Source organism: Pinus tabuliformis, chromosome Q (genome assembly GCF_031772625.1).
Source record: "Pinus tabuliformis cultivar Carrire ecotype Pingquan chromosome Q, CPIR1, whole genome shotgun sequence".
Classification (NCBI taxonomy): Eukaryota; Viridiplantae; Streptophyta; class Pinopsida; order Pinales; family Pinaceae; genus Pinus; species Pinus tabuliformis.
Window position 1 is genome coordinate 596,433,204 of NC_142296.1, and position 27,107 is coordinate 596,460,310.

The window sequence follows — 27,107 nt, forward strand, 5'->3', positions numbered from 1 at the left end:
AGTAGTTCCTCTTGAGGAAGTTATATAGTAAGTTAATGAAAGCCTTACTATTACCTATTCTCTTACTTACAAAGGGTTACTTGTTGCAAGCTATTGAATTAGAGTAGTTCCTCTAGAAGAAGTTATATAGTAAGCTAATGAAATCCATCCACAAGCAAAGGAGTTTTGATTCTCTAGTAAGGTTATTCCATTAAGATATAACAACTCTCAGAAAGGGAGACCAAACAAGCTCTAAGCAGACACGCCAACAAGCAAGCTACCAAGATTAATGCATGATAGTTAACAGAGTTTATGCAGTAATGACCATACCCTTTCAATGCAACAACCACCATACCAAATCAACGCAGGGTTTGAATCTCCAATGCACAAATCACCAAGTTTTATTCAATGATGAATATGGCTTGCATTCTAACATATCCCAACAGACCAATGAACCAACATTTAAACACATATAATAGAGATTCAACAAGTCAATCAACGAAGATATTCGTACATTCAATCACAGGTATTCACAATGAGATGAATACACCATTCAATGCATGCACAGAGACTCTGTATCAATTATATTGTAGCGAGAAGAAACACCATCATGAGTGAATATGCTCCCGGATGCTTTCAACAGATCCACTTCCGCCAATACCATTTAATCGATAGATGTGTCATTTGAATTGTTTCTTGTTCAACATTAGTTTGATCTAGCATTTAAAGTCACGCCGAAAGCAAGGGATTTTAAGACTACCAGCAAGTATAATAGGCAGGTAATTTAGGTTTATTAGGCTATGGCTTAGGGAAAGCACAAGCTAATGTCTTTGTAGGATCTAGAAATGGAATGGATGATGCTTATTAGCGAGGTGGTGGTAGGGAAGCTAAAATGGGTTTTAAAACTGAGTCTACCGCGGGTGCCTTTGCTACCTCCTTATAGGCTATCTTCTTTGTTTTCACTTGATCAAGCCTGTATCTGGCTCTTAAGCCCTTTGATGGCCCTAATATATGGATGTCGGATGGGGTAAAAGCTAGCCAGCTGGAAGCAAGAAGGTAGGATAGAGGCAGAAGGACAAAGAACCATGATCCATAATATAAGGAAGGGCCTACACCAGAGAAGTTAGAGTGACTATTAGCAGTTATTCTCAGCTATGGGAAAATTCTTGTTGCTATTTCTAATGCAAATCAGTGTCGTACCTTACCGGGGTTGGAAGTCGCTGACAAGCCATGCCCGCACTGCACAAAGAAATTTGTTCACACCACTAACAACACGAAGTTGATCATGAATAAAAATGAAAAGAAGTTATTCACTGAAACCCTCATCTTAACACGTTCAACCACGACACAAGCAATGATAGCCTGATAGACGTGGATATCTAACCTCAGAAATCAATAAAGGAAAAAGCGTAATTCTGTATATTTGATTATTACGATTATCTCTTTTTATATGATAATGCATTTTTAGTTCCTTATGATTGAGATCCATATGAATTCATTACAGGTTGATAGAACCAATGATCTCATTCATCCGACCCATGAAATCACCCTAATTATAGCAATTGGAGAATCCTAGCTTTGCTGGTTGGGCATCTCGCCTATCTGTTCGAAACTTGATGAAATTGCATTCTCTTGATATGGAGCTGCTATAGGCAGTCTGAGTTTGCGGGTCTCCTAACTATGCTCATCTATTTCCATCTGAGTTTCTTGGTCTCCTAGCTATGCCTAGTGGAGGACACGAGCTCTACTCTCTGCAAAATCTGCTCCATTGCTTTGTTTCATCTTCCATGCCTTACACCGATTTGGTTGTCATGTCAGCCGCCCTCAATGTGCAGGAGTTTACTCATCTTCATGATCTAAACCCTTGCCACACACCCTTGCCACACAAAAAATTGAAAAAACCTTGACATACCAACTCAACCTGACAGATCTAGTTGTCACATTAGCCACCCTCAATGTGTAGGAGTTTACTCATCTTCACGATCTAAACCCTTGCCACACAGAAAATCGAAAAAACCTTGACATACCAACTAAACCTGACAGATATGGTTGTCACAATAGCCACCCTCAACGTGAAGGATTTTACCCATCTTCACGATCTAAGCCCTTGCCACATATAAAATCAAAAAAACCAACATACCGACTGAACCTGACAGAGAAGCGAGCATTTGGTATACATGCATGAAGCAGGCATTTGGTATACATGCATGTTGGCGCCCATCACATGAGAGATACGTGGTTGTAATGTGGGCCACCCTGTAGATTAATATCATACAATATTCTACCTAATAAATCATCTTGTATTCCAATACCTAATGTGGTCATAGGTGTAATGTAAACTCAATACTTAGATATGCTTGTTCATGTTCTAGCTCAATATCAATGTATAAGCTCTTTCCAGCTCATAGGTGCAGAGTACTCGCTAACTCTCTCTGGTTCCTGGTCCTAGCTAATGAATTATTAAATGGGTTAGTAAGAGTACTCTTCTAACTTTAGGCTTCTAAAAATGAAGTTCCATAGAAAAGTAAAAACCTTTAGAGACAAGCCTTAGTGTCTATACAGTAAGAGGTTCTTGAAACTAGTTTTATGTTTCCCCATTGACTAGCCCACTTAAAGTAGGGAATCGTTGCCCTGCAACCCCCTTCTTTGTTATATAATAGATATAGTTTATTACAATAGGGAACCAACTTGGAATAGTGTGCATCGAACTTTAGATATCAGGGTAAGGTTTAGCAAGTGAATTGTTGTTTGATCCAAGTGGCATGTATGAATTTGGGCTACAATGAAAGACAATAATGTGAGGTTATGCACCAAACATGAACCTTGAGGTGTGCCATTACAATATGTGAAAAAATTTCCCAAAAATATAATGAATTTTGGGTCAACATCCACCTCTCTATTATTCTAATTTTGTTGTATCAGAGTCCTTTGTATCTTGTATGCTTAGGATCATTTTTTCCAATCACTGGTCCTTAGATTGTTTAAGCTCATGAATTTAGCTATGAATGCATGTGTTTCAATGTAACTACCATAATTTATTTTAGAAGTATCATCATAGTTCCTTTGGCTTGAGGCGAACTTTGTTAATGGGAATAAAACTCCTTGACCTATGGCAATGTTTCTTAATGGGAACACAACTCCTTCCCATGTGGTCAATATTCCTTTGGCTGGTGCTATGACTCTTTGGCCTGTGGTTGTTTATGCTTTGGTTTGTAGCCTACCAATTTTATTCCAAATTTTCTCATTTCTTCTCAGTTCTAAAAATATTGAACATTGTTGATCGTCCCTAAATTGTTTGATTCAAAAAGTCTCAAAGTCATTTTGACACTCTTCACCTGATACCTTCCCATCTTTTTCCATTCTTTTAGAATCACAATCCATGTTGTGAATAGTGAAAAATTCCTAATTTCTACCTTTCCACCCATTTCCATTTTTGCAATTATTGCCCCCTTTTTAAAATCCAACTGCCACAAATATGCACACACAAAGGAAAATAAAACAGAAGGAAAAATTAAAAACTAGCACTATCATTAACTTGTTTGGGTGGTTGAGAGAAGATTTGTTCAAATCCTGCTTGTGATTTAGATCTTTATAAGTTGATAGTTGAGTGGGATGCCAAGGTACCATCAACGCCATCCTCACTTTCAGGATTTATGGTAGGACTATTTGTATTCCAAGGAAAAAAACTAGTACAATTGATCCTCTCTAATCAACACTGCTACATTCTAAAAAAATAGAAAATAATATATTTCACCATAATCTCTCCCATTCATAGATGGAACTAATTAGCATACAAATAAAACATATATACAAGAAATAAATAATCTGGAGTTAGCAAAAATAAGGTCATGGATCAGATATGAGAACTCCCAGGGTTAAGACTGAGTTCAACGATTCAAAAGTGAGTAATCAGATTATGGAGTGAGGATTAATTCTCTACAAAAGTTATTTGAAAATTGATTTATAAGTATAATTTCTGGATAGATGAACAAGTCTTAGAAAATTTAGAGTAGGACTATGCAAGGCAATGTTTTATTCTTGTATATAATCCCAAACCTTGGTAGGGGTAGGATATAACTATATACATGTGTTCTTTTTAATCAAGTCATATTAGAGTCTTTAATGTGTGACTGATTAAATATGGGTCTTGCATCAATATGATGAATAATTAGTTTATCTCACACATGTTAATGTCCCTACATTGTGTCTCTTGCATTTCCTTGTTCATAATGAGTTAGGGACTTCTAGGGGCTTCCTCTTGTTTGGAAGGGGACGTTCTTGAGGAAATTGGGTCTTACATGAATGGGAAGAATGTTGTGTCTCATGCATTTCCTTGTTCACAATGACTTAGGGACTGCAAGGGGTTACCTCATGTTTTGAATTGGATGTTCCTAAGGAAGCAAGGGGCTTCCCCCATAGCCTCTAGACATTTCCTGCCAAAAATAGTGATGGCCAGGAGAGAGGATTTGATGGTTTCAAGCTTGTGTAAGAGTCTCTTTCCAAAATGGTGCCTATGTGGCACTGGTTCTTCCAAAAAGTATTCACTTTGTTTGGTTGGAACTAATAACATAATAAATCATCTATCCAATGCCTACGGGAAAATGAAATTTGACCACTATTCCCTATCACTCAAGTCTTAAAATATGTGCTACTTAGGACTAAATATGTACATTTCTTAAAACCATATAATTGGTATGTCACAAAAATATAACTTGTAGAATAAGATGTTTTAGAACTCGGCATGTTGATGGAAAGGCATGATTTTATACTGAGGAATATAGGACAACAAAGCTACAAAGGGAAACATGTAGAATGCTACCACTAAGAAGCTCAATATGATATATAAATGAAAGTAGGCAACTTTGATTGGCTTTGTTATGTGAACTAGGAATATGGTGTTGAATGGCGGGAGATCACGGTTAAAAAAACAACTAAATGAAAATAAAAGAATATGCAGTATGAAGATTGTTAAATATACCCATTGGCATGCTATCAATATTATTTTTAATAGTTTTCACTTTCTAGTCATTCTTTTTAGTATATACAGAGAAAATTTATGATCTACACTCCTTCAAATATGTTGTTTCCATGGTTTTTGTAAACTACTGAGTGATGGACAATTGAATAGTAACTATGGGTCGTTAATCTTCCCTCTGTTGTAGCTTTCAAAGTGAAGAGGAGATCTTCCCTAACATTTGTATGTTGGTCTAATATTACTTACCTAGCTTATAAATAATGAAATAATACATAGAACAAATGATAAGTTTATTCCCCAACAAAGTGCTAATATTTCAAATGATAATGGAGTTGCCCAAAGCCCCAACTTTTAGCGAAAGTTATATCTCTCATGTAACACCCCCTCCTCACAGTTCTAACTAAGCAACCGGCCAGCCGGGGTAAACATGTGATGGGAGAGGCCACTATAAGGGATTCAACCTCCTTGGTGACCTTAAGGAAATGGAATCGATGGAACACATCAATCAAACCCATCCACATCATCAACAACACCCTTAGGAGCCATGTCAACCACTCATACATTCTGACGCTAGGTCCCACTGATGTTTTAAGGCTTTTAAGCCTTGGCCACTCTCATGCTATAGGCATGAAAGCACCTAGAAGCCTAGAGTCACTCGCATAGGCCTATGTACCAAAATCCATGGACTCTTCTTAGTAGACCTAAGCTAGCGTTTGTGGAATTCATGGCACTTTTTTAGTCCAGAATTCTAACCATTGCCTAGATCATGTCACAACTTAAAGAATCCATTAAATAAATGATTGCAATAGTAATAAATCGAAATCAACCTGAGGATTAGGCTTCAGCATCCCCAAGTGTGACTAACATCCTGTCAAACAATTGGCATCAATGCAACCTACAGGTCTATGATACAAGACAGAGCATGAATGACTGAAAGCACTCATGAAACATAACGAGAAAGATCCCCACCTTCTATATTGAACTGTTATATCACTAACTAGGTCTTGCATCCAATAACCATGACATGACCCAGTCACATAACCATGCTTATAACCAACATTAAACCATATAAATATCAGGTATATGATAACTATCAAATCCATATATAAACAAATGCAAAAGTAAGAGAACTTATCTTTCATTAATCATAAGCAAATCCGACCAGGTTCGAGACTTCCACTTACCACTCGACCAAATATATGGTTGAACCAAATATTTCTTTCAGCCTATCACCCCCGTACCATATTCTAAGAATGAATGTGGGATCTCATAGAACAACCAATCCGAGAACAATCAAGGGAATCCAGAGGTTAAGCCACCTGCACTCTCATCAAACCATGATCACACCAAAACTGGTACTTCGATCACAACCAAATTGCACTTGGAATGCCAACATAGTGTTGAATTGAACTTGGAATGCCATTCTTTGATGAATTTTCCATCTCCTTGTCTCTCAGGCTTACCACAATCCAATCATGGATCACTATGCCTTAAATTAAGACCAGTCTATTAAGATTTACCGCAATCCAAACCCAAATCACTAGGCACTAAACTGGGACTCCTACCTCAGGCTTTATTGTGTATCCCACCAAAATCAGTCAAGGGATTCATAGGCCTTTGGGAATGAAACTTGAGACCACCTCCACCCCAGGTTCTGAAATAGATCCAAAAAACCAAATCTCAAAAACCAAAATAAACATCCCAACACCAAAAAAAACTATATAGATAGGAAAAGTTTAATAAGGATATTCTGACATATAAAGGCATTAGATTAAAGACGAATTTTAATCATGTTAGTTAATTAAATTTTTAATATTATTTTTATTTATTTATTTTAATAATGAGGAATAAGGAAAGGATTAAAGTGGGATGGAATCGTCATGGTAAGAAAATAGAAATTAAAGGAAGTTTAATTGATTGTACGAGGACAGTAACATAAAACCATCTTAATTATGGATCTACCAAAAGTTAAGAGGGTCAAATTTCTCAAAATATAAACATTTTTGTTGTTGTTGTAAAACATAAATAAAACCATCTTAATTATGGATCTACCAAAAGTTAAGAGGGTCAAATTTCTCAAAATATAAACATTTTTGTTCTTGTTGTAAAACATAAATAAATGTTTTCACGTTACTATATTTGATTCTTCTTTACACTCTTCTTTACACTCGATAGATTTTGAATTAAGATAGACAATATTTATATTAATCTCATATATATAAATTTTTCAATGTGATATTCATAATATTGTTGAGAAAGATAGATAGAATGAATGTTTATTGTAAATATTGATTTTGTACGTGCTTATTAATTAAATTTAAAAATATAATTTTGAAATATAATATTTATGAATATGAATTATTATTTTGATTTATATGGAAACAAAATTTCAATTTATAACTAATATTTGTGTTTATGATTATAATATGTTTTTTTCCTAATTATATGTTATTATTATTATAATTTATTTAAATGAGATATATGTATTATGAATTTTTTTTTTTTTTTTTCATTTCAGTGGGGGAAGAAATCCCTGCTGAAGAAGCATCATACATCATATCGCAGAAGCGAGCAGAGTCGTCACCAATACATGTTGCATCGCGCAGCTCCCACAGGATTCGAAAGTGGTCACGGCTATCAAACCAACCGCCCCGACCAACATATCATGCATTCATGTGCAATATTATGATTTTTCTTTAAAAAATTATTTCTAATTTTATTAATAAAAAAGAAATTACAATATAATAATTTTAAATTATCTCTTCCATTTTTGGTAGACATTTAAATTTTTACACTCATTTATAATAACTACAATATCTCTTCTATATTAAATCAACATTTAAATATTTACATTTAATTAAGAATCTCTTTCCTTTTAAACTATAAACTTAATCTAAAAATAAAAAATTAATATTCAACACAACTAAATTAATTAATCATTTAACTTATATAATTGTACTAATAATATCTCGTATATTATATATGATTTATCAGGGTTCGTATTCCCAATGCGTGCACTCCCATAAAAAAACATGGCATATCTTTATTCCACTTCTACCATGAATTATGTAATCTTCCCTTAGGAATATTTATTAAAAATAAAATTATATGAATATTAATTAGAAGTTGAAGGATGATGGATGCTGGCTTAGGTGAATGGGAATACAGTAGGATGATGGATGCTAGCTGGGGTGAATGGTGATTGAAGCCATATTCCTGATGAGATCAGTAGACTGTCCGGCTGTCATATGACCTCTTGGTGACCCAGTTCGGGAAGCTGCCCGAAGCCCTCTACCTTACGTATTGGGCAGCTTAGCTGCTTAGGAAACGACGCTCAATAATGGAACGGAAAGGCACCACGGAAAACAACGGATTCAGTAATAGGGACAGAGAGAGGAACGGGATAGAGTAACATGCATGGAAGGCGCATCAAGGATAATGAACTTTATTATATTAAACAATCCATTAGTATCTACCGTATTATCCACCTTCAATTTAATAATTGGATCGTTTTCTCCGTCGTGTGATAAGAAATATAAATACAACGTATGTGAAAAACAACCGTTAACTTACCTGCTATAAATTATTTATCTGTAGTTTCTTTTTATGGACGAGATTCAATGTTTAATCACAAACCTTTTTCTTCCCCATTTTAAAAATACAGAATAATTATTTTGGACATGCCTGCATGATGTTACATGATATTAAATTATTTATGTCAATTTCTTATAATGTCGAATAAAATTTTGTTGAAGTTTCGATTCAATGAATCGTTACATTAATGAGTGCCTCCCTTCAAAGTAAGCATGGGTGGCAAATCATCTTGATTAGGACCCTCGGAAGATAAGGATTGAGATTCTCTCGAGAAGTAAAGTATTTTCACTTTGCTTTATGATTATAAATGTATCTTCACATCTATTGGTCCAATGACACACAAATCTTAATTACAGATGGTCAACCAAGTTGGGTTAAACTGTAAACTGCACCCAGCAACGAGACTAAGTCAATGAACAGTTGGTTCTTGAAAGAACTATTTGCTTCTGAGAAAGGAGCAAGGAACCATTGGGACTTATTGTAAACGGTGGTAATGATAATGGTATACGATTAGTTTCGAAGAACATTATGGGAAAGAAATTTAGTTGTTGCACATTTATTATGAATAATTTTGTAAATTCGGTACCATAGTTTTTCAGCATTTATTTTTAATTAGCTTTAAATTTGAATTAATTAATTTTAAAAAAATTTAAATATAATGTGAAGATTGTAGTTGAGGTTATATTTATATTTATATTTATTTATATTTTTATTTTGGTTTAAGTTTAATTGTGAAATTTTATGATAGTTTAAAGTTATATTATTTAATTTGGATGCTTACTCAGAAAAGTTATTATTTTTTTAATTAGATTTAATTTTTTTTATAATATATTTTTCCTTTAGAAATCAATTAGGATTGGTAAGATATAAGAAATATCACTATTGCTTAAGATTTAAGAGTCCAATGATATTTTCCAAAATTTTAAAAGTTGTTATAGTCTTTATCTAGATTCAATTCTTACTTATAATGTGTTTTTATTTGTAGAAGAATTAGCCTTGACAAGGTATAAGCAATATCACTCTTGCTGAAGTGTTTTACCATGAGATAAGATGCTCGAGATATTTCAATCCAAGGGATTTGTTGAACATGTTATTACCAATGTTGTTGGGGATTTAGCTAGCCCTATTCTAATAAGTTCCCAATTCAAATCCCTCCAAGTGAAATTATATTACATTGACTATTTTACTATCTCATCCATGGATGTAGGGAAACATCCATAGGGAAAAATCAAATACAATAAAAATGGTAAAAGAATATAATTATTAACAATTCATTTAAAAGAAGAAAGATATAGTTTTTTATGTAATTTATTATAAGGAGAGGAGTAAGGAACATTTTACAGCTTAACATGAAAGAAATGTATAATATATATGCCTAAACTTGAAGTGATACATAATATCAACCATGGTAAATTTTATATATATATATATATATATATTAGTTGATTTCATGGTTAAACTATTAGAAAGGATAATTTAAATTATTTGATTTACCATGATCAAGTGATAATGGTCAAGGAAGTAGAGGCATAAATCTGCCTATGTTACTCATACTTATGCATATGTGTTGTTAGCCAATAACAATTATCTTATACGCAATTCACAAAATGTAAGGAAACATTTGGGGGATTTGCTCGACAAAGTTATCCACAATTGTATTTGTATGTACAAAGTAAAGGTTGTAATTTTACATATCTCCTTAGTTTGGATTTCTTTATTAGATACCTGATTTTGATATCCCTATAAAGATAATATTCAATATTGAAAAGATTATACTAAGTACCATTTATAAAAGGCGCGTAAGTGTTTGGGGATTTCTCCAATAAAATATTCCATGGAAGTGTGCAGGTGTGTGTGAGAAATATAAAATTTAAGAAACAAAATCAATGTAGATATATACAAACATCATTTTTAGTTGATATTGACTCATACGTTTTAAACATCTAAAAATATGCAATCCAAAATTTTTATCTCTCTTAATCCCTAATAAGTTGGTATTTAAAATGAATATATACAAGCATAAAAGAGTAAATTAAAATGTCATTTATGCAAATTACATATAAAATTTAATACTATTTTTATAGTGATAAAAATAACTATAAATATATTAAAATCAAATTATATTATCTTATTACATATATAATTATCACTAATATAAATATGTATCAAAATATTTCTAAGTTATAAAAAACAAAGAAAACAGATCAATATACAACTAAAAAAGATTTACACGTTGACAAGTTTTAATATTTCTAAGAAGGATTCATCTCTTGATGAATATTAAAAGAATAATTTAAATGATTTGATCATATTTATTGATTTGTATATGCATGAAAGTATGGAGACTTTGTTTCCTATACCATGCCTTATTAAGAATCTAAGATTCTCCTTAGCTAAAGTAAATCATGATGATCCAAACTGTTCAAATGAGATTATAAAGATAAATATGAAAGTTTGATAGACCTCCAAATTAAATCAAAATAATATGAAAGAAGGGTGAATATGCCTAGAATGGAATTATGTTTGTCTAGAAGTAGGTGGGCCTCTCGATCATGACTTGCAAAACAAGTAAGATAAGAAACCATTTAACACCAACTCATAGAAACTTGAAGATTAATATTCTTTCCGAGAATTTGAAGCTACAAAATGAGAATACAACCATAGATTAGCTAAATTTCAAAGTCAACATACATCAAGAAGGGATAAAACCAAAATCTCTCCCACAAGTAAAGGTTCAGTAATGGAGGATACCAATCATACAAATAAATCTTGAACTAGGATACAAGAGCCATGGATTTAAAGCCAAAACTCTAATCCTCAAACAATAAACATGGGGACCAAGAGAACCATGTATAAAAATATTATGGATAAAAACACCCAAATTTTATGCATTAACAAGACCCTAGTGAAGAAAAGATAACAAAAATAGAAAGGAAACAAAAATCAACAAGAGAAATAACACTGGGTACATGTAGATTTTTCTATCATCCTCATATTTGGATGAAAATTGACTAGACATTATGTCACATATCTCAGAATGAATTAAAACCATGGCTTCAATACCTCTTGTGGTTGCCACCTTAGAAATGCGTGAGGGAGTGTTGGGTCTCATTGAGGTTACTGATATATCTTGATGGATGAGCTTGCATATGAGGGACACATGGTCTGATACGAATGAGTTACTTATCATTAAATTAACGTGAGAGAATAATGGAATCACTTTGGTAATTTGAACATGAGTTTGCTAAATCACCCCGACTTTTAGTTTTACAACTTTATTGGCTAGCGAATCAACCAGGTGATTATGACTTTATAGAACATGAAATAAGATAATATCTTGAAGTTTCTAAGCATCATAATTCAATTTAGTTGGGGTTGTGGAAATTCTATGATGAGACACACCTTTCAAAATCATTGAGTTAACGATTATGTTGGAATATCCCAAGAAAAATAGGCATTGTATATGGTTTTCAACCACTAACTTTAGCCACTAGAGTACCGAGTAGGCCTGTGGTTTGTTCTTATATATGTTCCTAAGTTCCAAGCAAAAAATAGTTTCCTTTTTTCTTTGGAATTAGTGAGGACCCTATGATCCTAGCTTCCCATAAAAAATAGTATTTTTCATTATTAACATATGACACAATTAACATTATCGGTTATAGACATGCACATAAATTAGTAGAATGTGAGTATGCAAAGGTGGAACTTCGTGCACAAAATTTAAAACTTTGAGGTGTGTGTCTGGTGGTGAGTTGGTAAAATAATGTAGAGATTTCACAACATTTCTCCTTGACCTTATTCATTGATTAGAGATGACTAAGGATGTTATATATTAGATTTTTATAATGATGGGAGATGACTAGAGATGCTTTACATAAAATATTATTTGATACAAAATTATGATAAATAGACAAATTCACTCTTTCTTTTTTAAATATTTCAAAATTTTAATTTAAAAAATTATTAAAATTCATAACTCCACTAATTAATAAAAAAGCTAAACACTAACCTTCCAAACAAAATTACAACTAATTTGAAATAAATAAAAAATAAAAAATAAAATGTTAACTCATTAAATAAATCATGTAAAAATAAATTCATCAAAATAATTAATTTATCTTATTATTAATTTATTCTTTATTTAATTCTTATATTAAAATAATACAACATTAAAAAATAAGCATACTAATTTATTACAATAGCCATACAGGTTAATCTTAATTAAAAGTTTGCAATATCTAATTCTTACTATTTACTATGATATATATAATTTTAATTAACACTCTAATCCCAATCTTATTCAAGCTCTAATAGCATGGACTTATGGTTGAAATTCATGCATTTATGCTCGACTACGTGAGTAAATATTCAACACAAAATGATATATAAATGTTTGACGATCTGCCCGTGGAAAACTTTGGAAAATACACAAGTGAAAGAAACACTACCATCTCATGATATAACAATAAAATAAAAAAATTTAAGAAATAATTCATTATGAGTAAATATTATACATAAAAATATCAATATGTATAAATGCTTGACCATATGAATGTGGAAAGCTTTGAAAATATGCACGTGGGAGAAGTAAAACCACTACTATCATTCTTCTTTGTCATTATAATCCACGAGGAATTTCATATGCCGAATATTTTTCTTCCCCCATTTTAAGAGATACATGTTGAATTGTGGGGAAACATCGACGATGCTACTTGATATAAAGCTAATTCTCTTAATTTGTTACTTTTTCTTTACAGTTTTGAGAAATACAGATGAGCTTGTCTTATGTGAAAACAAGCATGATATTAGAAGATATAAAATTATTAGAAGATATGATGTAACAAGCACGATATTAGAAGATATAAAATTATTTATCTGCATTTCTTGTTGAATCCGACGAGAATATGCAACCTCTTTCCCTCCATAATCTTCGCTTTAATGTACAAAACTGACGAATAGACAGAATATGTAATTGCTACGACAGCAATAAAGTATGAGTAAAGCATTGCCAACTTCCTTTCCCATCACGTAACAACTTGCAAATAAAAAGTACGTAAACGACAACTTCAAATGCTGGGAGAAGGGGAGGAACCTTCGGCCTCCCCATCCATTAAATCAGCCACAGTAGAAAAGAAACAAACAATACGTTTCACTCGATGGCAGTTTCTGACCGATACAGTGAACCCTGAATTGTGCAACTAGTAATATAATTCGTTACAATTTTAGGTTTGATTTTAACGTTTTGTTCCACTTTCAATGTTTGTTTTGTTTTGTTTTTTTTGGGGTAGATAAAGAGAGTTGCATTAAATTTTTTAATTCACAAAATTTATGAGTTTTTCAGATAATTCAATGTATATTTTATTGTCTTAAATTTTCACCGTGAAAACGGAAACAACTAAGTGTATAAATTGTGAGTGAAAAGTTTGTATGGTCATACTTGTTCAAAATTTGAAATAAATTTCGACACAACTTCATAGATTTATATAGCCTGCACCCGAACGTTTGAATAGCCATATTTGTACAGAGATTCAAATAAAAGTAAAAAGCATTCCAAATAATTTTTATATAACTTCATACATTTTAGGAAGTCAACATATTTTTAAATTGTTTTTAAAATAAAATTTTAATATTTAAGGTTTCAAAATTAATATATTTGTTTTAAAACTTTTAATAAATAGTAAATATGGCATATATATATATAATCCAACAATTTTTTTTAATTTTGACGATTTAGAATCATTTAAGATTTCAATTTGAATTTATTACAATGTATAACATATAACATGATTTAGATATATCAATGTGTAAAATTTAGATTCGGGTGGGAAAACAACCATTATTTGTTACGATCATTCAAAATAAATTCAATTAATTTAAAGATTTAAATTTGAATTTATTACCATATATAACATGATTTAGATATATCAATGTGTAAAATTTAGATTCGGGTGGGAAAACAACCATTATTGGTTACGATAATTTAAAATAAATTCAATTAATTTAAAAATATAAATAGATGTTAATATATTCATATAAATATAAATATAATTTAATAATTTTTATTTTATTTTATTAAATAAATAATAATATATTAAACATTATTTGAAAAAATTTATAAAATAATTTTTAAATAATTATTATAACAATTTTTTTATTTTTTTTAACAAATATTGAGTATTTTTCACTATATACATCTATTTTGTTTTATTTTATATTTTATATTTATACATTAGTTTTAAACTATTCTATATTTCTAAACCAATCTCTTTTCCATGGAAAATTTGATAATGATTGATAATGATATGTAATTTCATTGGCATTAAATTCAAAAGTATAAGTAAATCATATCAATATATTATTTTAAAAACTATTACAAAATAAATTGAAATGGTTAGAAAATAAATTTCTCTCAAATCTTTTAATAAAATAAAAATTACGATTCTAAAATATTTTAGTAAATTATTTAAAAAATTAAATAGGATATAGAATTAAATTTTAATTTGATTGTATTCATTGTAGTTAGAATAGTTAGTGTACATATACTTTTATATTTATCATGGTTACTTTTTTGAAATTTCATGAGTATCTCATTTTTTTCACTTTGAATTAGACATTATGTGTAATTTATTCCATGTTTAATGTCATGGTAACATGTGTTTCTTTAAAAAAAATAGTTATTAAATTAACAAGTTTATTTTCTATCAAATTTTGCCCAATATTTGATATATTTTTATTAAAATAACAAGTTTAGGTTGTCTAATCTGCAAAGTCCAAGTGCTATAGGTTTTTTTCAAGGTTTTGAATCTATGAAACACATTTTGAAATCATTTAGATGTCCAAAAGTTATGTAACATAATTTTATATCAACAGAAAGATAAAGTTACATAAAAAACTTATATTTTCACTTAGGAATGTGACATAAATAATTCTTATACTTTTTAAAAATAATAAACCTAGCACTTAATTTGAATTTCCATATTAGATGATATATAGAGATAAAGTTGAAAATAAATAAATGAATGTAGAACATAATACAAATTTCAGATGCCTAAAGAGAAATAGTAATTGAAAGAAAAAAAATCAAGTACATATTTTATAATAGAGAAATGCATAATTTATTCAATTCAAAATATAAAATTGATATTTGACATTTATAAATATTATTAATAATAATAAAAAACAATGTGGGCCATAAATCAAATATTAAAATCCTTACTCCCAGTAAAATTTTAGTGTCAACTATGATCATAAATTAGGAAAAATCAAGACCTCATTAGGAATGAGATCGAGCAAGAAGATATTTCAATGTCAACTATGGTCATAAATTGGGAGAAATCAAGACCTCATTGAGAATTAGATCGAGCAAGAAGATTATGTTCAGGTTCAATAGGATTTTGCATAAACTCTTAACCCACTTGGAGTGACAATAAAATACTTGGGCTTCCATTTAAAGCCTAATAATTATAAGAAAAATGATTGGACCTATTTAACTACAAAGATTGAATGTAGAGTTAGGATATAGTATACTCGATGGCTCTCATGGGAACAAAGGATTTTTTTGTGCATCACAGTTATTGGAACCGTCCAAATCTACTAGTAATTGTTTTGGAATTCAAAGGGATATTAAACAAGAGAAATATATTCTCATTAACATAATTGCGGGCTAGGAAACAAGATTCATAGACCATTCTCCCTAACTACTTGGTCATCCATCTCCATTTCAAAATATTTTTGGGGCTCGAGATTGAAGAACCTATCGTGGTTATCCATGAAACTGGTGGCTAAAGGAGTTTGGGAGTTGGTTAATGGGTAAGGCCTTTAGGCATTGGTCATGGAACCCAAATACATCTCTCCCTTCTCCCTAATGGAATGGATTAGATCTCTTAGAAAGACTGAAAATAATGGATTTATAGTCTGGCGGGTCATCATAAATGCAACATATTTTATTCTAAAAGGACTCAAGTGGTCTTTTGTAGATAGATCACAGATCATTCTCAGAAAGGACCCACTGAGTGGCAAAAAAATGCACGTTTACTATATAAGTCTATCAAATGGTAAATGAGAAAGGGATTTTCTATTGATTTCAAATCTTTGGAAGATCGTGCCTCAATCATGGATTGGGTCTCATAAATTACAATTGGAAGGTTTATAGGTTGAAGAATGGGAGATACCACGACCCTGCCTAAGAACCTCACGTCTCTCTTTCCACCTAGGGATGAACTAATATAAAGTCACTATCTTGACATAGTTTGTGCTTGCCAAAGTTCGGATACTTGTATTGTGTTAAGTACCACATGGATTCTCCACCTACTTGGTGGCAAAATTCCTTGTGGAAATTCAAATACCCCCTAGAATTTTTTTTTTGATTACTATTGAAAAAAAAGCCCAATCTTGGGACATATTATAGAGGTATTTTCAAGGACATACTAGATGCTCACTTTGCCTCTGAGAGGCTACATCGATTGATTGCATGTTTACACATTGTCCTTTTACTAGAACAACCTATGCTAAGATAAAAAAGATCATTGGTAATGTTTAGGATTGGGAGTGTCCATAAATATATGACTACTTGACAACTTGGCTTTGTCATAAACCAAAAGTCTCCAGAAAGGCCCTCCCACTGTTGGTTTGCTGAAGTGTTAGGTTGGAAATAAATGAAGAAATCGAGGATGAAGGTCAATTTTTCTTAATAGTGGATTTGAACATCTTAAGCATTACAAATTCACTTCCCCAAAAACATACACTCATAAAATAACCCACTTATAATAGATAGGACATCAAAAATGTTAAGCCATGAGCCATCTTCGATGGGGATGCACAACTTTCCCCTTCCATGGGAGGTGTTAGTGGAAGACTATATATCTACAACAAACATTTTTTTTTTTTCATGTTGTATTGGAAACTCCACAAGTAATTATGTGCAGTTTTTTGCTCTAAAGCTCTTATCACAACATGTTTAACATCTACATATTGTCGATACCTATATCTATAGAAACTCCATGAACATAATAAATTGGGTAATTAGGAAGACTCATTTGAAGAATAACATATTTTTCCCCTATATCAAAATATTTTATTTCAAATTGATAAATTTTACTTATATATCGCTCTCGCATGTATATAGGGAAGAAAACTAGAAATTTGATGAAATTTGAAAAGGGGGTTTGGTGTTGGCTTTATGCCAGTGACATATCCAGGAGGTCAATGAAGGTTTGTACAAATTCCACCGGTTAGTCATCTTGACATGACTAAATATACTTATCAACACGCTAGATTTTTTTGATACCAGTGTTACTCTTTCTAGAGCGGAACTACTAGTTTTGGAATATGTTTATGGATTTTATATTGATACATCATATAGACACATCGTTTCAAAGTGAAGCAATAATTTTATTGCAGATTCGGGATACATAAATATATGGATACTTCAAGGAAACCATGTGACTGAATTTTTCCTTTTTTATTTTTATGCTCCATTAAGAGTTGGCTATCGAAACTATCTACTTTGGCAGTGATCGGATAACTCCGTATCTACTGGAAAAAATTTATGGGGGCTATAAAGCCATAGAATGCTACAGACATCTGTGAATATTATTTTATTTTGAATTTGAACAACCTTCATGCTTGAGTTAATAGCTTTGAAAGCACTCAGCTCCCTTTCCACTCTAGCCTTCAATTTCAAAGTTTTTTACTACCTTCTTACCAAAGAAACTATGTGTAGCTCCCATATCAACCAGTGCAACAAACTTCCTTCTAAATATGATCACCTGCACAAAACTTAATCCAAACACACCTTCATCTTGCATAGGCTTTGTCTTGTGTCTTTCCTTTGCAACCTTTGTCAATATTTCTTCCTTAGAACCATCTTTTGCCCTATGTCTCATCTTGACCGTACTCTTGAGGTATGCAACTTCCGCTTTCAGTTCATTTGAGAAATTCAAACCTATTCTAGCTTGAGTTTCATCAAACTTATCCTCCTTTGAATGCTTCCCAATCACATCTACTCGACGCATATAATTTTCACTTGAAGTGCCCCCATCATTCGCAAATCATCCTTTATTCCCTGATAGTAAGTCTCGAGTTTGTCAGTGTACTCAATCTCATCTTCCTTTATGACAATGATGTGATCTTATTTGCAAATCAAGAATGTCCCTCTTGATCCCTTCCTCAAGATCTGCCCTGGAACTTTCCTTGTTCCTCTCTTAAGTGAATTAGTTCATCCATGATTTCATGGAGTCTATGGTCGCCTTGTTGTAATTTTTCATCAATCTCCTCAAGTTCAACATAATTCCCATGGATATTGTTCAAGTCCTTCCACGCCTCTACTATTCCATACTTGATGTGATCCAAGTGTTCCAACTCTTACGCAAGTGCTTCATAGTGTTGTTTCCCCTTAATATTAAAAAAATATGCCATTTCTACAAGTTTATGAACAACCCTTGTGACTACCATCACACTTTGCTCAGACTGGCCCAATCTTGTTGCCTTTTCCATGCCAAACTATCTTATGTGTTGCAATGTGACCAACTAATAATCTGCAAAGCCTTCTTTTTTCAAAATGAACTCTTGATACCATCTGACCATGATGTGGGACGATGTATCTCTATTACCTATCTTCACAAAGCAAGGGTTTGATACCATCAGTCATGATCCCATGTTAGTGGTCACTCCCAACCACACATGAGCACAGTGCGACAACACCGAACTCTTTCGTTTCCCAACACTTAGTCAATTTTCATTAAGTGGTCACTTCTCTTATATATATGCAGTGGAAAGAATTAATCTTCATCAACATTTATCTTCTTAATACATAATGGTAATAACATGTAAAGACAATGTACAACAATTTACATAATACTATAAAAGGAGGGGCAACTCCCAAACAAGTCTGCCCAACACTTATACAATAATTCAACTTCTGTAAAATAGGTTAGAAGTTACAATTTTTCATAACTTGTGCAACCTTCTAAATCATCCTTCCCAACTCCACCAATTATGCAGTATTATGCACTGCGGTATGGGCATGCCCTACCCGTCATGCAGTGATAACCCAACTCCTTGTATAGCCCTTTCCCTTGTTGGCCTAACCCCTATTTAGTGGTATCTCTGTTGTGAAGCTCGTACTACTTCATGTACGGGCAACCAACACCCTGTGGGAACTCCAAAATTTCGCCCAACAAACAAATTTACTTGCCCAACTGAACTGAAGAAACTTCATCCAGTCATCCACACTTACCCGCTTAGGGCGATGACATGGCCTGGTGTGCCTGCTTGTGGGAAGTCATAGTACCATGCCCTGTAGTGTCGTGCGTGTGACCGAAACATTCTTATAGGTCTTACGACTGAACTGCCCACTTCTCCCTTCGCTCTTTCATTTGTGGTTAAGTGTACTATTGTTGTATCTAAAGTTGGATGGATTGTGTTTCAGAGCAAGCTCCCCTCACTCTACTTATACACTTCCACCTCCAATCATTTTACCAAGGGTCATGTCATTTGGGTGAGACGACACCCTTAGCCGGCCTACACTCTTAAATGGTCACATCCCTTTTCCATTACTTCAACTAGAATGACCTGTTCCTGTTGCCCATGGTTGATCTACACGTTCTCAGGTGTGGGCGCCAACTACCCGAGTGTGCACCCAGTTCAACATGTCCACCCGCCGCTATGTGTTTGTTGCTTGTTCGCTACAACTTGGACACTTGGCCATTTTGCATGCCTTTAACTGAACTCGTCCTCATGCCTTTAACCAAACACATCTGCATTCCTTTAACTGAACATGAGCCACCTTTAACCGAACATGAGTTTCCTTTAACTGAACATGATTCAGCGAGTGCCCATCACTACAACACGCCCGCCATTACGTCTACACAACCGTCACACAACATGAACCCACCCATACCCATGACTTTAATTTTTTTGCTCTCTCGGGTGTTCTCCAACTTGAGGCTCTTACAACATTGTCCCCAAGCATGATGTATGAGTAAGTCAAAGTTTGAACTTGTGACCTACACAACAGTACGAAAGCCTTAACAATGCATTCGTTGCCTGATAAGCCAGACCCCTCGAGGCTCAGTTCATATAAACCTTTATTTATAATTAAAATATCATTTAATATTATAAATCTATATTTCAATTAAATAAATATTTTTATTATTATTGTAAATTTAAGTAATTAATATATTATATTTATAATTTTTTATTAAATTGTAAAACAATTTATTTTTTAAATCATAGCTGAAATTAAATACTATATTAAAAAAAAAAAACCTAATATATGAAAATTTAAAAGTATTAATATTTAAAAATAAATAAAATTGTTTATATATATCATTAAATCCGAGTTTGAACTAACATTTTATATATTTTTAACAATGAAATCATTTCAAAATTTATTATATTTATATTAATTAAATTAAATTATTTCATTAAAATGTTTTTGTTTTTTTCAATTATATATAGAATTATTTTTTGTTTATATATATAGAATTATTTATATATATATTTATTTTTTCAATTATTTATTTATTTATATATTTATCCCTCTCACAAAGGCTTTCTTTGGTGTCACATAGGACCAGAGTTCACCCTTGATGGACCAATTAATCCCACATGTAGGATCCATTGCCACCAAAATATATTTCTTTAGAGAATAAGTCAGATAAACATGCATACGATTAGCAGGTGAGGTCGTTTAAGCCTTTTCCTTGACATCACCCTTGTGATATGACAGGTTTTGTGGGAACCGTTGTCTGTCTTAATTCATTGCTTCTTCATGTGAGTGGGCACCTGGAGCTTGAGTCTCTCAATCCCTCCTTTACGCACCAAACACCTTCTATTTGAACCCTTGAATTGTCATTTTAATTTGCTTCAATGTTTATACTTTGACATATTTTGGAAGTAGGGAGAGTTTTAAGGATGGATCACATAACCACCATTGAGTTGTTGATCATTGTCAACTTTTGAACAACTTTGTCTTTGAGTACATCGAGTACAGTTAGAGAAAATCTATGATAAGTGACATTTTACCTGCTATCTAATAGAGATATTTATATGTCCTAGAGCACATTGCTCAACTTTGAAAATATTTCTGATATCTATAGATATATATATATATATATATATATATATATATATAGATATAGATATAGATATAGATATAGATATATATATATATATATATATATATATATATATTTATATATGTATATGTGTGTGTGTGTGTTTATTTATTCATAGTATATTTTTAGTAGCTTGGACAATATAGTAGTGTAGAACATTATCGATTTCTTGTTATGCTAGGTGTTACACAGTAATTTGTCACAATTTTTCACCGTCCCTGTCACCCCTCTCCCGTACTTTGGAGGACTCATTCCGGGACCTGTGAGAAGTGACATAACTTGAAAACACTTGCATTATATTCCTCTAAGTATGGACTTCATATGCCCTGAAGACATGTCCTGCAGAATATCCTTAAAAAGTTCCCTTTTTCCATTAGCGCGGATCCACAGTGTACTACTCGCGTCAATAGGGGAAATCCTCCAAAGAAGACGTGCCAGTTGGTGCTCTGTCTCAAAGATATACTCGCGCCAACCGAGTTTGGGAAAGCTTTTTAACAAACGCACGCGCGAAGGTTCTTTCCTTTCGACTCATGAAGCTTTTTAAGGATAATGCCAATCCCATGGATGTCGTGATTAATCTTATCTCCCTTTCCTCTATCCTTAATAGCTTTTTGAGGATAAAACCAATCCCATAGATCGTGTGATTGATCTTATCTCCTTCTCCTCCATCTATAAAAGCTTGTTCCGTTGTCTTTGACAAGCTAGTTCGAGCATAGGGAGAATTATACTTTCAGAAGTCTAAGAGATTGCTGTAAGAGTCTTCTTTGCATTCATAATCAAAGAGAGAGAGGCTTGTTCCCAATCCCAACAAGCTTTGCAAGACACATGTAGCTGATCACCCAACCAAAGGAGGATTTGACGTCAGAACTATGGTTGTATTCTTCTTCGTTGTTTATCAATAATAGAATACAAGAATACAACCATAGTTCAACGCCACTTCAGTCAATCTCCAGTTTGGTTTACGAACCGAACAACTTGGAGTTTGTCTTGCCCTTTGGTTTTCTCTTGTTTTGCTTGCTTAGATAAGCTTTCTGGGTTGAATTTTTAGTTGTGTCTTGCTGCCTAGTCTGTTTGGATATTGTTGATCAAGCCTTGGACTGCTTGTTTTTATTTTTAAGCTAGCAAACTTGATTAGCGCAATTTTTTGCCTCACAGTCGTGCTAGTGGGCGCATGTTGCATAAAAACAACTCGCGCCAATCCCTTAAAAGCATGAGTTACAGCCTGACAGTCGCGCCAGGCCTGTGAACTTTTCCAGTTTGCTTGTTTGGAAGCCTTCTGAGCTTGGATTTCTGTCTTGTCACATCTTTTTCAACTACTGGAGTGTGTCAGAGCTTTGTTTGACTGGTTTTGACCTTCATCCTTCAGGTGTTTGCCTCTTTCCATCGATTTCACATTCCATCCCTAGGGCATCTAGTGGCTTTGTGCATCGAGCCTTTCGTAGGAGTTTTTGGTTCTTTGATTGTCCAGTCGACTTCTTGGCTACTTTTGGCACTTGTCTAGTGGTTATCAAAACTTTTTATTGTGTTCTTCGAGAAATTTACCTCTTTTTCACTTGGATTTCGCTTGGCTTCATTTGGGCTTAGATTACATAGCTCATTGAGGTCTTCGTGATTTTTCTTGGTTTGAAAGATTGTCTTGGTGTTTCAGGGACTTGATTGTGTTTTCATTGAGTGAAATTTGTTTCTTTTACTCTTTGTTATTATCTCTCAAAATTTGCTTAGTGCATTTTGCCATCAAAAAGAAACCGAACAATCTCTTTTGCATTGCAGTAGTTAACGGAAATTAGAGCTTTTCATTGTTATTAGCGATTAGTGACTTTCAAGAAAAGTTTCGTTTATTGCCATTAGCTGCATTAGAGTCATTGTTGATTGTTTTATGATCATTTTTTTTGATTGAAAGATCTCAACTCTCTCGTAGCTAGCGTTCATCGAATGAAATTATATATTTTCGCATATAGCTTGCATTTAGGAAATTGTGAGAGATTACATATGGTAGGACCTGGAAATTGAAACCTAATCAAAGATCAACTGTAAAATGAACTGAATGAATCTAAAAACGCATTGGAACTTAAGGAATACATCTAGAGGTCTAGGCTAGAGACGTGTTCCAGGGTCGTTAAACCTAGTTACTGTTGTTTCACATTAAGGTTGGGTGATTCCTCCTTTTGTGACTCAATAGTGTTCTAGCACGGATTTGTGCCCCCACGTACCGTCGAGTATATGGGGATACCCCACTAGGTTATCATCCTTTATCCACAAGAAGCCATGTCTGTCGCCTTACAAGCCGTAGCACACTGAACACAGCATTCGGGAAGATTGACTGCCGTACAGAAAGTCCTTGGTTTTCATATGATTGCCAAGGTGTATATGCAGTTTTACGGATTTGTTTGGTAAACCCTTTGCCTAGTTTCTCCAGAGTAGTCACTTTTGATCCTTTTCGAACTCCCTAAAAGAAAAGGCTCACCTAAGCATTTGTCACTTCGGGCTCACTAAACATTCGAAGGCGACTAGAGTCACCTTTTCGTCCTTTTCTCGACTCTTAAAACATGAAAAGGTCAAGTTTAGTTCCTTTGTCTTAAAATTTATTCGGCCGCGATTCACATTTAACCGGTTAGATCTTGTTTGCGTTAGCTTGAGTAGTATTTTTTTCGATGGAAACCTTTCCGGGGTTCACCAACCCAGGGATCCCCTCTGACGGAAACCCTGGTCATTTCGCTCCTTTTGGGAATGTTGGTGCTCCTTACATGGCAACTTTGTCCCTCCTAGGGTTAACTATTGGGTTGCTTGTTTGGTTGTTCCCAACCTCTTTGGTGCCTGCCATCTCAACTTCTAGTCAATCAGTCCCTCCACCTGAACAACATCATGTTGATTCTAAGGTGGACCTCTCCCCTTCTTCGCTTGTTTCTACGTCCTCATCTTCTACTTTGCCTGGTGAAAGTCTAGATTCGAGTAACCAGGTGACTAAGAAGAAGAAGAAGAAGACGAAGAAGAAGAAGTCTCCTAAGGGAGAGGCTAAAACTGCAGCTAGTCCCTCGAGTACACCTCCCATTGGGCCACCTTCTACTCCTCCGCGGAAAGTCAAATTTCCTTGTAGATTATGCAAGGATGACCATCTTCTGCGCGATTGTCCTGGCATTCCCAGGGTCTTAGAAGTATGGTCTCACGATTCGGCCCGCCCCTCATCGTCCTCTGAAGCTCACGGCGATGCTACTCTATTAGCTGGAAATGGTAAGGGAAAAGGGAAGATTTGAATCCCTTGTAGACTTTGTGAAGGCAATCATCCCCTTCACCTTTTTTCGCTCATGGATAAAGCCTCTGTTGTCTTGGAAAGTCTTATAGCTCCTTCACCCCAACTACCCGTTGGCTATCAACGTCTTTCTGCAGCCGCAGATCGTCCCCCTGTTGACAAAGAGATTGATTCAAATTCTTCTCGTGTCCAGGCCCCTCTTCCCGAACCTGGCTATGCCAAGCCTGTTCCAGACCAACCATTGGTCGGAAAGAGTCTCGACTCGAGTTCACCACTCGTCGACCACTCTGTTTCGGAAGAGCATCATTCCCATGTTCTTCCTGTCTCCTCACATTCTCCTGAGTCCAGAAATGACTCTCCTATCCCAGCTGCTCCCGAGAGTCCTGCTGCGGTTCTTTTAGAGCAGGGGGGCAATCATATGATTCTCCCACCAAGTAGTTCAGTCGTTTCCTTCGACTGGAGTTGTTTGACCACCTCCCGCCTTCCATCCCATGTGCCTTTCTGGGTCACGGTACACGCCTATAATAGGGCAATACCTGGCACTATTTTGGATGAGGGTGCATCTGTCAGTCTTATGCCTGCCACTACTTGGCAAGCTTTGGGTTCCCCACAGCTTGTGCCAATCGCACCGAATCTGACGGCTTTTGACGAAGGAACTAGTCAACCATTAGGGATCCTTCCAAAGTTCCCTATTACTTTGGGAGGCAAAACCGTCTATATAGACGTATCGGTTACCCAAGGTGCTTTAGATTTTAGTCTTCTCCTTGGCCGTGACTATGTTTATGCCATGGGGGCCCTGGTCTCTTCACTTTTCCGTGTGGTTTGCTTTCCACACGATGGAAGGATAGTGACTATAGATCAATTATCGTTCGTTCGTCCACGGGTGCCTCATGCACAGTCGTCATCCCCTCCTGGTTTTCATCCACCAGTTGCATCTGCCCCACCACAGATCAACTACGTGGCCACTTATCCCGTGCCTAGATCCAGTGATGCCGCCATCGTGCATAGTGTCCTGGGGGCATTGGGTCCTGACTTCCGAGATATTACCCTTCCACCTGGAGTGGCACTCTTGGAAGCCCCGACTTCCTATTCATTCTAATGAAGTTCGGGCTTAGCATAGTTCGTTTTCCTATGTCAAGCTCCTTAAAAAATGAAACTAGGTCTGGCGGAGCATAGTTCCTGATCTTGTGTCAAGCTCATTAAAAAATGAAATAAGGGTTATGAGGATAGTTCTTTTCGTAGTTCAACCTCATTAAAAAATGAAATATCTCCTCCTTTCCAAATCGAGTCTTTGATTAAGATCTCGTAAAATACAAGTCGAGTCTTTCATAGATCTCGAGAGTGAACCTTCATTCCATCCACTTTGTTGAATGTAATGAAGCTTGGGGGGCATGTACCTAATTTTGCGTTATTATGCTGGGGGCATGCGAACTTATAACAAGCATAGTTTTCCATTTCAAGCTTGTGTAAACATGAAACCGAATCCAAGCAAAGTTCTCCATGGTTTAAGCTTGTGTAAAAATGAACCCATACCCATTTTACATCTCGTGATTGCTGTTATTTCTCTAAATTCTGTTAGATGAGCCTTAGTTGTTTCATTCCATTGCTACCATCTCTTTGGCTAATCATATGTTTTCACTTGGTTGTTTATCCTTTCCTGAGGAACCGCAGCGATGAGTGGTTTTATTAGCCAGCCTCTTGACCATTATATGTTTTGAGCAATTCCACCATTTCCGGAACCATTTGCTACCCTTTATACCACTCGTTCCTCCAGGATGAGTCTCCTTTTAAGCTCTTTTCTGACTCATAAAAAATGAAAATATTGCCGAGTATTTTTCCCTTTTTGACTCGTTAAAGAGAATAAAAATGGAGGTCTGCTTTCAGCTCTTTTCCGACCGTTTAAAGACGAAAAGATTGCCGAGTTATTCCTCTTGACTCGCTAAATGTAAATAAGGGGTGGTCGTCTTTAAACTCTTTTGCAACCGTGTAAAAAAGAAAAGATTGTCAGGTCCTTGTCATTTCAGGCTCGCTAATGGTTATGAAACGATGTGATTTCAGTTGCTTTTCTACTTTTTCAGGTCGAAGTCATTAAACATGAAAAGTACTCCTCGATCGTAATGGTCGGGCAGTTCTTTCGAGCATTTTTTTATACTTTTTCGGGCTCGAGAGACACAACTTTACAAAAAAGGACACC